The following is a 12,593-nucleotide window of genomic DNA, read 5'->3' as shown; positions in this document are numbered from 1 at the left end:
TTATAAGAATACAAACTATTCTCCAATTGATAAATGGTCAAAGGATATAAACAAACAGTTTTCAGATAAAGCAATGAAAATGTTCTAAATCACATGGATTAGAGAAATACAAATTAAAACAACTCTGAGACACCACCTCACAGCTATCAGATTGGCTAATGTGATAGAAAAGGAAAATGATAACTGTTGAAGTTGTAAGAAAATTGAAACACTAATGCATTGTTAGTGGAGTAGTAAACTGATTCAATAATTCTAGAGAACAATTTGGAACTATGCTCAAAAAGCATACATTTTGATCCAACAATATCACTATAATTATCTAAAAAAAGATTATTAAAAGTAGGAATAAGCAAAAATATTTATATCATCCTTTTTTGACTACAAGTTATTGGAAATTAAATGGATGTTGATCAATTGGGGGAATGGCTGAACAAGCTATGGTATGTGATAGAATATTATTTTATTATAAGAAATTTTGAGCAGGAATATCTCAGATAAAACCTAGACAATGCAAACTGATTCAAAGTAAAATGAGCTGAACCAAATAAACATTGTACACAGTATCAATAACATTGTATGATGATCAACTATGAATGATTCGGCTCTTCTCAGCAATATAATGATCCAAGACAAAAAAGGCTAAAGCATCCTGAATTACCTCAATCTCTGCATTCCAAAACAAGACACATACCAGTTTATTTTGTGATATAAAATGGTTTGAAAGATATAAATCTGGCACAGGGCTTGGCTTAAACTTTATAAATAGAAGGAAGAAAAATGTTGCTTTAACTAGTTTTTTGGTTTCACTGTTGAATTTTGAACAGTAGGCAGGAATGAAATAGGGGAGGTTTTTCAGTTTTGCTCTTTGTCTCTTGGTCACTGGCTAAATTAAATCATATGTGAAAGAAAAAAAGTTAATTTACAGGTGGTAGCCAAAGTTTCTGTCAGTAAAACAAATCCTCACAGCAAAATTCTAGCTTCATATAATCTCCCTTCATCTGCTCAGAAATCGGGGGGATAAGGCGGTAAAAAAGAAATTATCTGGGATAAGTCCTGAAAAAATATACACATTCTATACAAATGCACAAATTAATGTATGCTGTGAGACCATTCCAGAATGGCAAATTTTATTGGCCACAGCTCCAAATTTTGCACATGGGTCTCCACTAAAGATAACCCAGCTACTACATAATTGGTGATGGATTTTTGAAGAAAAGGTTTGTAAGGTTCCTCTTAAAGGCCCTACAGATGCCTCCAAAGAAAATATTTGTGCTGCATACTCTCATGATTTAACCATAGAGTAGTCAGAACTCCTTTTCAGTCCACTCAGCAGAATGAATTATTTGCTGTCATGCTAGCTCTTACTTATTACTCAGGAGACGTAAATATAATTACTGATTCAGCCTATTCAGTAGATGTGGTACAAAGAATTGCCACAGCCCAAATAAAATTTGCAGCCTCTAATATTCATCAGCTCTTTAAGGAACTTCAAGAGCAAGTGAGAAAGCATCCAGGCAAGATTTATATCTTATATATCCATTCACATAGTGGACTTCCAGGTCCTATTTTTGATGGAAATTCAAAGGCAGATACCTTTTTAACTATGTTAGCCAGTACTCCTTTATTTCAGGAAGTCCAAGAATCTCATTTTAAATATCATCAAGCTGCTCGAGCTTTACATTTACAATTTGGAATAACAAGAGAGGAAGCTAGGAGCAGAGTAAAAAGCTGTACAGCTTGCCTTCCTTTCCACACTCCTACACTTCCTCCAGGGAAGAATCCTCGTGGTTTGAGACCCAATGAAATCTGGCAAATGGATGTGACCCACTATAAATCTTTTGGTAGTCTGTCTTTTATCCACGTGGTGGTAGATACCTTTTCAGGATTCACTTTTGCAGTGCCAACAGCAAAAGAGACAGCCCAAGTGGTCACTTATCCAAGCATTTGCAATTATGGGTGTGCCACAAGAAATAAAAACAGATAATGGACATGCATATATGTCTAAATATTTTGCACACTTTTGTGCACAGTATAAGATTTTACACACCACTGGCATACCTTTTAATCCTCAAGGGCAGCAATAGTAGAGAGAAGAAACAGAGCTATTAAGACACTCCTCCAAGAAAGGGGCCACTGGTAACCCTAGAGAATTTCTAAACTTAGTTCTTTATACCATTAATTTTTTAATTTTTGACAAAGGTGCACTGGCTCCGGCAGACAGGTTTTATAACCCACCAGAAGAGCAGTGTCCAGTGCAAGCAGCTCCACTGTCCTTAGATAATCGCCAGGTGATGTGGAGAGATCCAGAAAGTGGTGAATGGAAGGGACCAGATAGGTTAACTGCCTGAGGGAGAGGGTTTGCTTGTATTTCTTCAGATGGAGAAGGAATCAGATGGGTGCCAATGAGTTGTATTCGTCTTGTCCATCAGAGAGAGAAAGAAAAAGAGAAAGACCTCAAAATAAAGGAGAAAATCTAAGAAACATCTGACTCTGAAAGAGCATTTTGGCACATGAACTAATGGACAATGGGCTTATGGACATGTATAAATTCTCAATTTATGATTATTTGATCATGTTATTTGTTACATTACTTCTAGCATATGTTATGTTACTATGTGTTTATGTAATTTATGTAATTATGTGTAATACCTCCCATATTTATGGATTTATGTTTCAAGGTCATGACCACCCTATGTTCTAAATCAAAAGAAAGGGGGAGGTGTTAGGTTCTTACTAAGTGCTAAGTTGGTACTTAACAATTCTCTAGCTCAGAATTCACACCTTTAGTTCAAACCTTCAAGGGAGTTTTCACCTTGAAAGAATACTTTAAAGAAGCAAATTCATTGGCTGTAGGAGTTCCCACAAGCTCCTGGGGGTACTCACAAGCCCATTCTCTGGGACGACAAAAAAAGGCAACATTGAGTGTGGGTAGCAGTCTAGATGGGACATTGAATTTGGACGTCAGTCTGGATTGAGTCAAAGAGAAGACGTCCCATGGATTCGCAAGTCCAGCAATCCCACACTTTTGGAGGGGAAGGCTCCAGAAGCCTCCCAAGAAACCTGCTCACAGAGGAAAAGATTATACAAAAAAGAAACCTCCTCCGAGAGAAGGACTATAAATTGAGAGGCAATCAGAACATTACAAAATATAAAAGACACAGGAAGGAAAATGCTACTCACATCCAAACAAAGAAGTGATGGACTTTGAATGCAGACACAAGTATATTTTTCACATGCTTTGTTTTTTGTTTTTGTTTTTATTTTGATCTCTTTCTACTTTCACTTCTATAACTAATATGGAAATATGTCTAACATAATAGCACATGCATAATCTATATCAAATTGCCTACCATTTTAGGAACTGACCATATTACAACAGGTGGTTCTAGTGACTTTGATAATGTTACTAAAACAGCAAAGCAAATGGTTACTCAATTTAGAATGAGTGAAAAGCTTGGAATCATTACATATACTGATACAGGGAAATTGAATCCAGAAACTCGATTGTTAAGGGACAAGTCAATTCTCCAAGAGCCTCCACAGCTGAGGATCATAACATCTGAAGGAATTACAGGACAGCCTTTGCTGACACGGATATTGCGGAGTGGGAATGAGATAAAATGGAGGCAGAGGGAAGAGGAGAGAGGTCAATCAACACAACGGCCTCTAAGTCAGAGAGGTCAGAGAACAGCAACTGCCTCTCAGTCTTCTTGTATCATCCTTTCACAAGAGGCAATCCATTCTGCAAGTTTGGATTGGATCTCCAGCAGCCACTGTCAGGTGGCTCTCATGTACTCCAACACTCAATCTGCCACTAAACAAGAAATAAGAATACTTCTAAGGGACTCATATAAATGAGCAAAAAACATTCTGAAGACACATGGAAAAAAGAACACAAGAATCAAGCTGAAGCTCCATTGACTTATGAGGCTTTGGATGCCAAAGGAATTCAAATTGGTTTTGAAGGGAAGAAACTGGAAGTGAGATGGTAAAGCTCTTCTTCTGGATTCATACCAGGTTTTATTTGCAAGAATGTAAATCTAGTATTGCAGTAGCCTCCTTATGCAACAGGGAAAGAGAAGAAAGAAGAGAGAAAAATGTGAAATTCAAAATCTTGTAAAAATGAATGCTAACAATTGTCTTAACATGTAATTGTGAAAAAATATAATTAAAAATAAAGTCTAGATAAGAGAATACACACAGAGAGAAAGTGCCATCCACTTTCCTCATGAGCCACACAATGTTGAGGTAAAAGGAATTGTAATAAAGTATTATAACTTGTTTCATTTCCATTACAAGAAAAGAAATATTTTTCATTCCCCTGGGGACTCAATATTGTTTGATTTCAACCATATGGTATAAGGCCTGTTACTCCAAGATTTTCTATTAGGATCTAAAAAAAATAAGCTTCAGAGTCTTTGCTTAAAGAACTCACACAGATAGTAAATTCCAAGAGAGAATTTTACTACTTTCCTTAAAAGTATGCTGTTTGTACATGTGAATAATCAAAATGAAGTGGAGACTTTTGGGAATGCCTTAACTTCAGGTGACACCAAAAAGTCTTTTGGGTGCTAGTGTTAAATTCATGGTATAGTTTTGTTAGCAACCTTATAGACTAGTCAACAGTTGCTTTCATGTCAATCTTGTCTTTCAGTAGCCCCACTGAAAACTCTCTTTTGGACAGGGTATCCCTTTCCTCTACCCTTTAGCATGTCTGGAGGATTTACCTTCTCCCATTCCCAAAGTACTTTTTTACTTTGAGAGCAATAATTGCATAGGTTACAACTGTATTTACCTATTCAAATTCTACTAATTGACTGGTGAAAAGTTGGTGGCATGGGAAATTGTAACTAAAGTCTGAATCCACAGAGTGAAATTTTGCCCAAAAAGGAGGAATTAATTGTCTCTTTGCAGACTGTTCACATGGTATATAGCAGGTCATAGATCTGATTCTAATCTCTCAAACTTATTTCCTTTTGGGATGATCCCCCTTCTCTTATTAATTCCCCAAAGGAGCTGCTATAGGGCCAAATAACTCCTCATTTCTAGACACCTAAAATGGGGAAATTGATATGCTTTATGAAGTATGTAACTGATTTATCTGGGCTTGCAAAATTGAGTTCTTTGAGAGCTTCAGAATCTTCATTGGTTGCATTTGACCATACTCTTCAAAACTATTGCTCCAAGAGTGTATCAAGTTGCCTGCTATTTGACTTTCTCATAATTTCTCCCCATTTCCCAACTTTTTTTGAGGAAAATAAAACAATCTTGTCAGTTCCCTACTTGGGCAGAAGAAATCATTTTCTTTCAGAGGACCAAATAGGATAAGAAATAGGACATAATAGTGTTAGGATTACTAGGTGAGAACTCAGGCTGTCTGGACAGTGACAAGGTGAGAATTCAGGTTGTCTGGACAATTACAAGGTGAGAACTCAGGTTGACTTGACAGTTCTCTGGCTCAGACCTTTGGTTTGGGCCTTTAAAGGGAGTTTACACCTTAGGAATTCTAAGAGGAGCAAGCTCATTGGTTGAAGTGGTTCTTCCCAGAAGCCCTTGCATTATCCCACGCCCATTCTCTGGGAGGATAAAAAGAGGCAACATTGAGCCTGGTGAGCAGTCTGGACTGGGGAAGGGCAAGAGCTGGAGGCGATTCAGAGCCAGGATTCAGGAAGAAGAAGAGGCTGGCTGGAGGCTCCAGAAGCCTCCCAAGAAACCTGCTCATAGAGGAAAAGATTATACAGAAAAGAAACCTCCTCCCAGAGAAGGATTACAACTGAGAGACTATCAGAATATTACATAATAGGATAAGCTTTTTTTTTTTTTTAAAGGTCCCTAAGTCCTTCTCATTATGATTGTTATTCTTTTGTTTATTGGCTTGATGCTGTGTGAAGTTCTAGGATAGGGACTTTACTTTTCACCAGAGAACTGTCATTTCTTAAGATGGCCTGTTGGCCCTCCCTATAATTAGAGACTCTTTTACTTAAACTGTTACTGGATTAATTAAGTGAGCCCCCTCACCCTTCATTATAAAATCCTTAAAAGAAAAAAAAAAACTTATCTCAACTTGTTATATGTGCTGAGTACATCTACTTGCTGTATTATAATGTGTTCAACTTCTGCAGGAAAGTTAATGACAGCCAGAGAAAATTGGACCTGACATTTTCATTACCTTCCCCAGCAGTCTTTTCCCTGAGCCTCTGATTAATGTAACTGCTTCATGTGAATTGGGTTCTGTTCTCTATTCCATGGTAAGAACTTTATATATGTCACCAAAGAATCCTTATACATAGTGCAGTGATGCCTTATTGGGCCTTCTAAACATCTCATACATGCCCTTAGTATTTTTAGTGTCCTTTCCTCACTTAAACTGTGAACTATGTGAACTATGATTCTTAGACTCCTCTCCTCATCCCATTCTGAAGAACCTATTTTCTTTTTAGAGCTTTGTTTGCACAAATTACAGTCATGTTGACTTCATGTTCAAATTTCACCAATTGATCAGCACATATCCATATAAATGTATAGTAATAGAAAACCATAGCCAAAGTCTGAAGCCATTTGGAGTTCTTTTTCCACAAGGAAGGAGATAATTTATCTCAATTCAAACTTATCATCAGGCATGGCAGGCTGTGAGGAATGGGCTTAGTACATAGATCAAGTTTATCAAAACCATTCCCTTTATGAATTTCATTCTTTCTTTGCAGTTTCTTACTGAGGAAACAACTGCAACAGAATTTATCTTTATGAGGCCAGATGTGAATAATTCTCTGTGGCAACCACCTAAAAAGGTCAAATGCTGGTCTGTATCTGTATCTTCTAATTGATTTATCTGTTTCTGTAAAAGTAAGACTTTCTAGATTTATCTAGGCTTATGAAATTCAACTAAGAAGAGTTTCCTCTGCATTCACTCCATAAGGTCAAACTCTCAGGAGCCATTCCATCAGGTTTCTTTTGAATTTCTGATGCAACCTCTACATCCTCAATGATGAAAATTTGTCCACAACCACTGCTTCTTCATGTGGAGTAAATATCATTCTCCCAGAAGCAAAATTAAGACAATTTCAAAGCTTCATTTTTCTTTTGTTTTTCTTTCTTTTATTTGTGCCAACTTTAAGAGTTCTAAAATCTCTCTTCCACATCTTTTTGCCTAAAAGTTCTGAACTTAGCAGGATGTAGTATGCTTTAGAAACCTAACCACAGATTCCTGGGTTTTCATTATACAGCTCCTACAAAAATAGAATTGGTGAAATAGAGAAAAAATATACCAAAGAGAACAACTCTAAAAAATTGAATTGCCAGTGCATACTCTTTGATCCAGCAGTGTCTCTACTGAGTTTATATCCCAAAGAGATTGTTAAAAAGAAAAAAGGATCCATATGTGCAAAAATGTTTGTAGTAGCTCTTGTTGTAGTGGCAAGAAACTGGAAACTAAGTGGATGCCCATCAGTTGGAGAATGGTTGAATAAGCTATGGCATATGAATGTTATGGAACATTATTGTTCCATAAGAAATAATCTGCAGGATAGAAAGGACTTGAGAGACTTATATGAACTGATGCTAAGTGAAATGAGAACCAAGAGAACAATATACACAGCAATAGAAATATGTGATGATAAACTCTGAGATAGTGACTCTTTTCAACAATGAGGTGATTCAGACCAATTCCAATAGACTTGTGAGGGAGAGTAATCTGGATTCAGAAAGATGACTTGTAGGGATGGAACATGGATCACAGCATAATATTTTTACCATTCATCCTTTTCTGATGATGCAATAAAAAAATGTGTAATAAAAGGCCATGAAAAAATTATTAAATATTAATTGTAAACTAAACAATCCTAAAAAATGGGTCAAATAACAAATCATAGAAACAATCTAAGATAATTACAATAATGAGAATGAATGAAAACTTATGGGGTTATAACCAAAGCAGCTCTTGGGGAAAAATTTATATCTCTAGATGCTTACATGAATAAAATAAAGAAAAAGGAGATGAAGAATTGGGCATGGAATTAAAAAGCAACAAAAGAACAACATTTTAAAGCTCAGTTAAATAACAAATTAGAAATTTTGAACATAAAAAAGAATGAATAAAATTTAATGTAAGAAAATGAAAGAAATAATAAATAAAACTAAGGTTAGTTTTAGGAAAGAAAACCAACAAAATAGATAATTTTGCTTGATTTAATTAGAAAAGAAAGAATAAGATGATATGATGATATAGTTAGAGGATCCTAGAGAATCATCCAAAAACCTGATTAAAACAATTAATAGCTTTAGCAATTAATACCACACAAATCATCCAAATTTCTGTATATAACTGACCAAACCCAGCAGCAAAAGATAGAAAGAAACTTTCATTTAAAATAACTGTAGACAAAATAAAATAAAAAAAAATATCTACCTTCCAAGACAAACATAGGAACTATATGAACACAATTACAAAACACTTCTCACACAAATAAAGTCTGATCTAAAAAATTTGAAATAATCCAGTTGCTTATAGGTAGGCCAAGCTCATATCAAAAATGACAATTCTACCTAAAGAAAAAGGAAAGAAAAGAAATAAAAAAAAACAAATTAACAATATCAAAAATGAAAAGGGTGAACTACCAATGAAGAAATTCAAGCAATAATTATAAGCTCTTTTGTCTCATTGTATGCCCATAAATCTGACAGTCTATGTAAAATGGATGTATATTTACAAAAAATCTAAATTGCCCAGATTAATAAAAGAGGAAACAAAATTCTTTTAAACCATTTTAGAAAAACTAAGTTGAATAAACCATCATCGAACTCCCTAAGAAAACAATCTTCAGGGCCAACAAGAAGGGTTTACAAGTGAATTCTATCAAACATTTAAGCCGTAATTAACTTTTATAATTTGTAAACCATTTGGGAAAACAGCCAAAGAAAGAATCTTACCAAATTTCTTTTATGACACAGATATGGTATTTACATCTGAACCAGAAAGAGCCAAAACAGAGAAAGAAGACTATACACCTGATTTCCTTGATGAATATTGATATATTGATTTATTGATTATTATGATGTAATATCAATATGTGACCAAGTGGAATTTACACCAGAAATGCAGGATTATTTCAGTATCAGGAAAACTATCAGCATAATTTAACATATCAACAAAAATCTAATAAAAGTAATATGATTATCTAAATAGAAGCAGAAAACAACAAAATATAACACCCATTCCTAATAAAAAACATAAAGATCATAAGAATGAATGGAGTTTTCCTTAAAGTAGCATCTATCTAAAACCATCAGCAAATATTTTATGTAATGAAATAAGTTAGAATTCTCAATAAGATGAGGGTTGAAATAGGAAGCCCATTATCACCGCTATTATTCAATACTGTATTAGAAAATTTATCTTTAACAATAAGAAAATAAAAGAAATTGAAAGAACTAGAGAAGGCAATGAAGAAGCAAAACTATCACTCTTTGTAAATGATATGATGACATTCTTAGAAAATCATAAAAAATCAACTTAAAAACTACATGAAACAATGAACAACTTTAGCAAAGTTGAAGGATATACAATGCATCCATAAAAATCTTAGAAATTTCTATATGTTACTATCAAAGCCCAGCAGTAAGAGATAGAAAGAGAAATCCCATTTAAAATAAATGTACACAATATGATAAATCTGGGAATCTACCTGCCAAGACAGACTAGAAACTATATGAACACAGTTACAAAAACCTTTTCACACAAAGAAAGTCAGCTCTAAGCAATTTGAAAATATGAATTGTTCATGGGTAGGTTGAGATAATATAATAAAAATGGTAATTCTCTCTAAATGTGTCTATTTGTTCAGTGCCATACCAATCAAACTGCCAAAAATTACTTTATAGAGCTAGAAAAAATAATAACAAAATTCAGCTGGAAGAACATAAAGTCAAGAATATAAAGGGATTTAATGGAAAAAATGAAAAGTGACTCAGCCATACCAAATTGAAAATAATATTATAAATAGTAGTCACCAAAATCACTTGGTATTGGATAAGAAATAGAGTGGTGAATCAGTGGAATAGATCATAAGAAAGTTGAAATGGATGATGCTATAAGCAAATTAAGAAAGCAAGAGATAGTCTACCTGCCAGATCTTTGGAGAAGGGAGGAACATTTGGCCAAAGAAGAATTAGAGGCCATTATAAAAAACAAATTGGATAATTTTAATTATATTAAAATTTTAAAATCTTATTCAACCAAAATTAGAAGGAAAGCAGAAAGCTGGGAAATAATTTTTTTTTTTTAATTTTTTATTTTATTTTATAATTATAACATTTTTTGACAGTACATATGCATGGGTAATTTTTTACAACATTATCCCTTGCACTTACTTCTATTCAGATTTTTTCCCTTCCTCCCCCAACCCCCTCCCCCAGATGGCAAGCAGTCTTATATATGTTAAATATATTACAGTATATTCTTCATACAATATATGTGTGTGGAACCGAATTTTTTGTTGCACAGGAAGAATTGGATTCAGAAGGTAAAAATAACAGTTTACATTCATTTCCCAGTGTTCCTTTTCTGGATGTAGCTGGTTCTTTCCATCATTAATCAATTGGAATTGGATTAACTCTTCTCTATGTTGAAGAAATCCACTTCCATCAGCATACATCCTCGTACAGTATCATTGTTGAAGTGTATAATGATCTTCTGGTTCTGCTCGTTTCACTCAGCATCAGTTGATGTAAGTCTCTCCAAGCCTCTCTATATTTCTCCTGTTGGTCATTTCTTATAGAACAATAATATTCCATAACATTCATATACCATAGTTTACCCAACCATTCTCCAATTGATGGACATCCATTCATCTTCCAGCTTCTAGCCACTATGAAAAGGGCTGCCACAAACATTTTGGCACATACAGGACCCTTTCCCTTCTCTAGTAGCTCCTTGGGGTATAAGCCCAGTAGTAGTATGGCTGGGTCAAAGGGTATGCACATTTTGATAACTTTTTGGGCATAATTCCAGATTGCTCTCCAGAATGGTTGGATTCTTTCACAACTCCACCAACAATGCATCAGTGTCCCAAGCTGGGAAATAATTATAACCAGTGTTTATAGTAAAGGTTTTATTTCTAAAAATATGTAGAACTTCCAAGGGTAGATCCCAAGATGGCAGCATAAAATCAGAAAGCTACTTGAGTTTTCCCAGTTTCCCTCAAAAACCACATGAAACCAAGCTTCTGCACAGTCTGAAAAACAGAGCCTATGAAGAAACAGAATGAAATAGATAGAAAGAACTTCAAGAAAGGTCATTATAATTGAGGTAAAAGATGAAAGCCCAGCTCAGATGTTATTCAGGAAAGTCAGTGAGAGAGTCATAATGACAGCAGATCAGCAACCAAGACTCTCAATCCTGGTTAAGTAGCAGAGCAGAACAGTGGAAAAGTATTCAGTCCCAGTGATGAGAGTTGGGGTCCCTTTAAGATTCCTAATTGCCCAACCCATGACTGACCTTGATTCACAAATTCTGGTCAAAGGCACCCTATGAATATCCGGGCCCAGCCCCCACTCTCAGCTCAGCTTCTCCCAGCCCTCACCTGATCTGGGCTAACTGAAAAGCCCGCCAGAACTGGGTACCGCCCATCATCTTTTGGGTATAAAAGAAACAAGCTGGAATGCCCTCATTTCAGGAGCCCTCCCAGCCAACGCATGGTAACTTTCAGGCCATGTAAGGGTCCCTGCCCGCCAACGGCCACCTTTGGCCCTGGTGTCTTTCTAACTGAGCTTTACTTCCAAATTCCTACACCAGCACAGAAGGCAAATCACCAGCACAGAAAGCCAGAAAACAATAAGATTAGGTCAGGCTACCTCCAGCACTGTGGAAAAGACACCAAACATAAGGGTACACTGTGCTCAAAGCCACGGATAAAAACTGCAGAATAAACTTTGGATAATGTCCTCTATACCCCAAGAGAAGAACTTGACTTTAAAAAATCATAAAATAGAAAAAAAAATTAAAAAAAATTTTTTTAATCACAAAATAGGGGGAAAATGGGCAAGAAACAGAAAGGAACCTTAACCATAGAAAGCTACTATGGTGACAGGGAAGACCAACTCAGAAGAGAACAAAATTCACACATGTGAAACCTCAGAGTGTGATATGAACTTGTCTTAAGCTTCAAGAGCTTTCTTTGGAATGCTTATAAGGGATTTTAAAAGTCAAATAAAAGATGAAGAAAAATTGGGAAAAGAAAGTATTCAAGAGAGTGTCAGCAACTTGGAAAAGGAATAAAAATTAGCTGAAGGAAACAATTCCTTAACAATGAAATTCACCAAATACAAAAAAATATTCACTGAAGAAATCAATTTTGTAAAAAACACAATTAGCTAAATGGAAAAACAAATCCATTGAAGAAATCAACTCATTGAAAAGCAGAATATATCAAATGGAAAAGAGACATAAAAGCTAACAAGAAAATCGCACAATAAAAACTAGAATTAGGCAAATGGAAGCTAATGATTTTATATCAAGAATCAATCAGACAGAATAAAAAGAATGGAAAATGAAAGAAAATGAAGGCCATTATTCTAATGGCATCTAAAATGGATAAGGA

This window comes from Sminthopsis crassicaudata, chromosome 1 (genome assembly GCF_048593235.1).
Source record: "Sminthopsis crassicaudata isolate SCR6 chromosome 1, ASM4859323v1, whole genome shotgun sequence".
In the NCBI taxonomy this organism is placed as follows: domain Eukaryota; kingdom Metazoa; phylum Chordata; class Mammalia; order Dasyuromorphia; family Dasyuridae; genus Sminthopsis; species Sminthopsis crassicaudata.
This window is presented reverse-complemented; position numbering follows the sequence as displayed.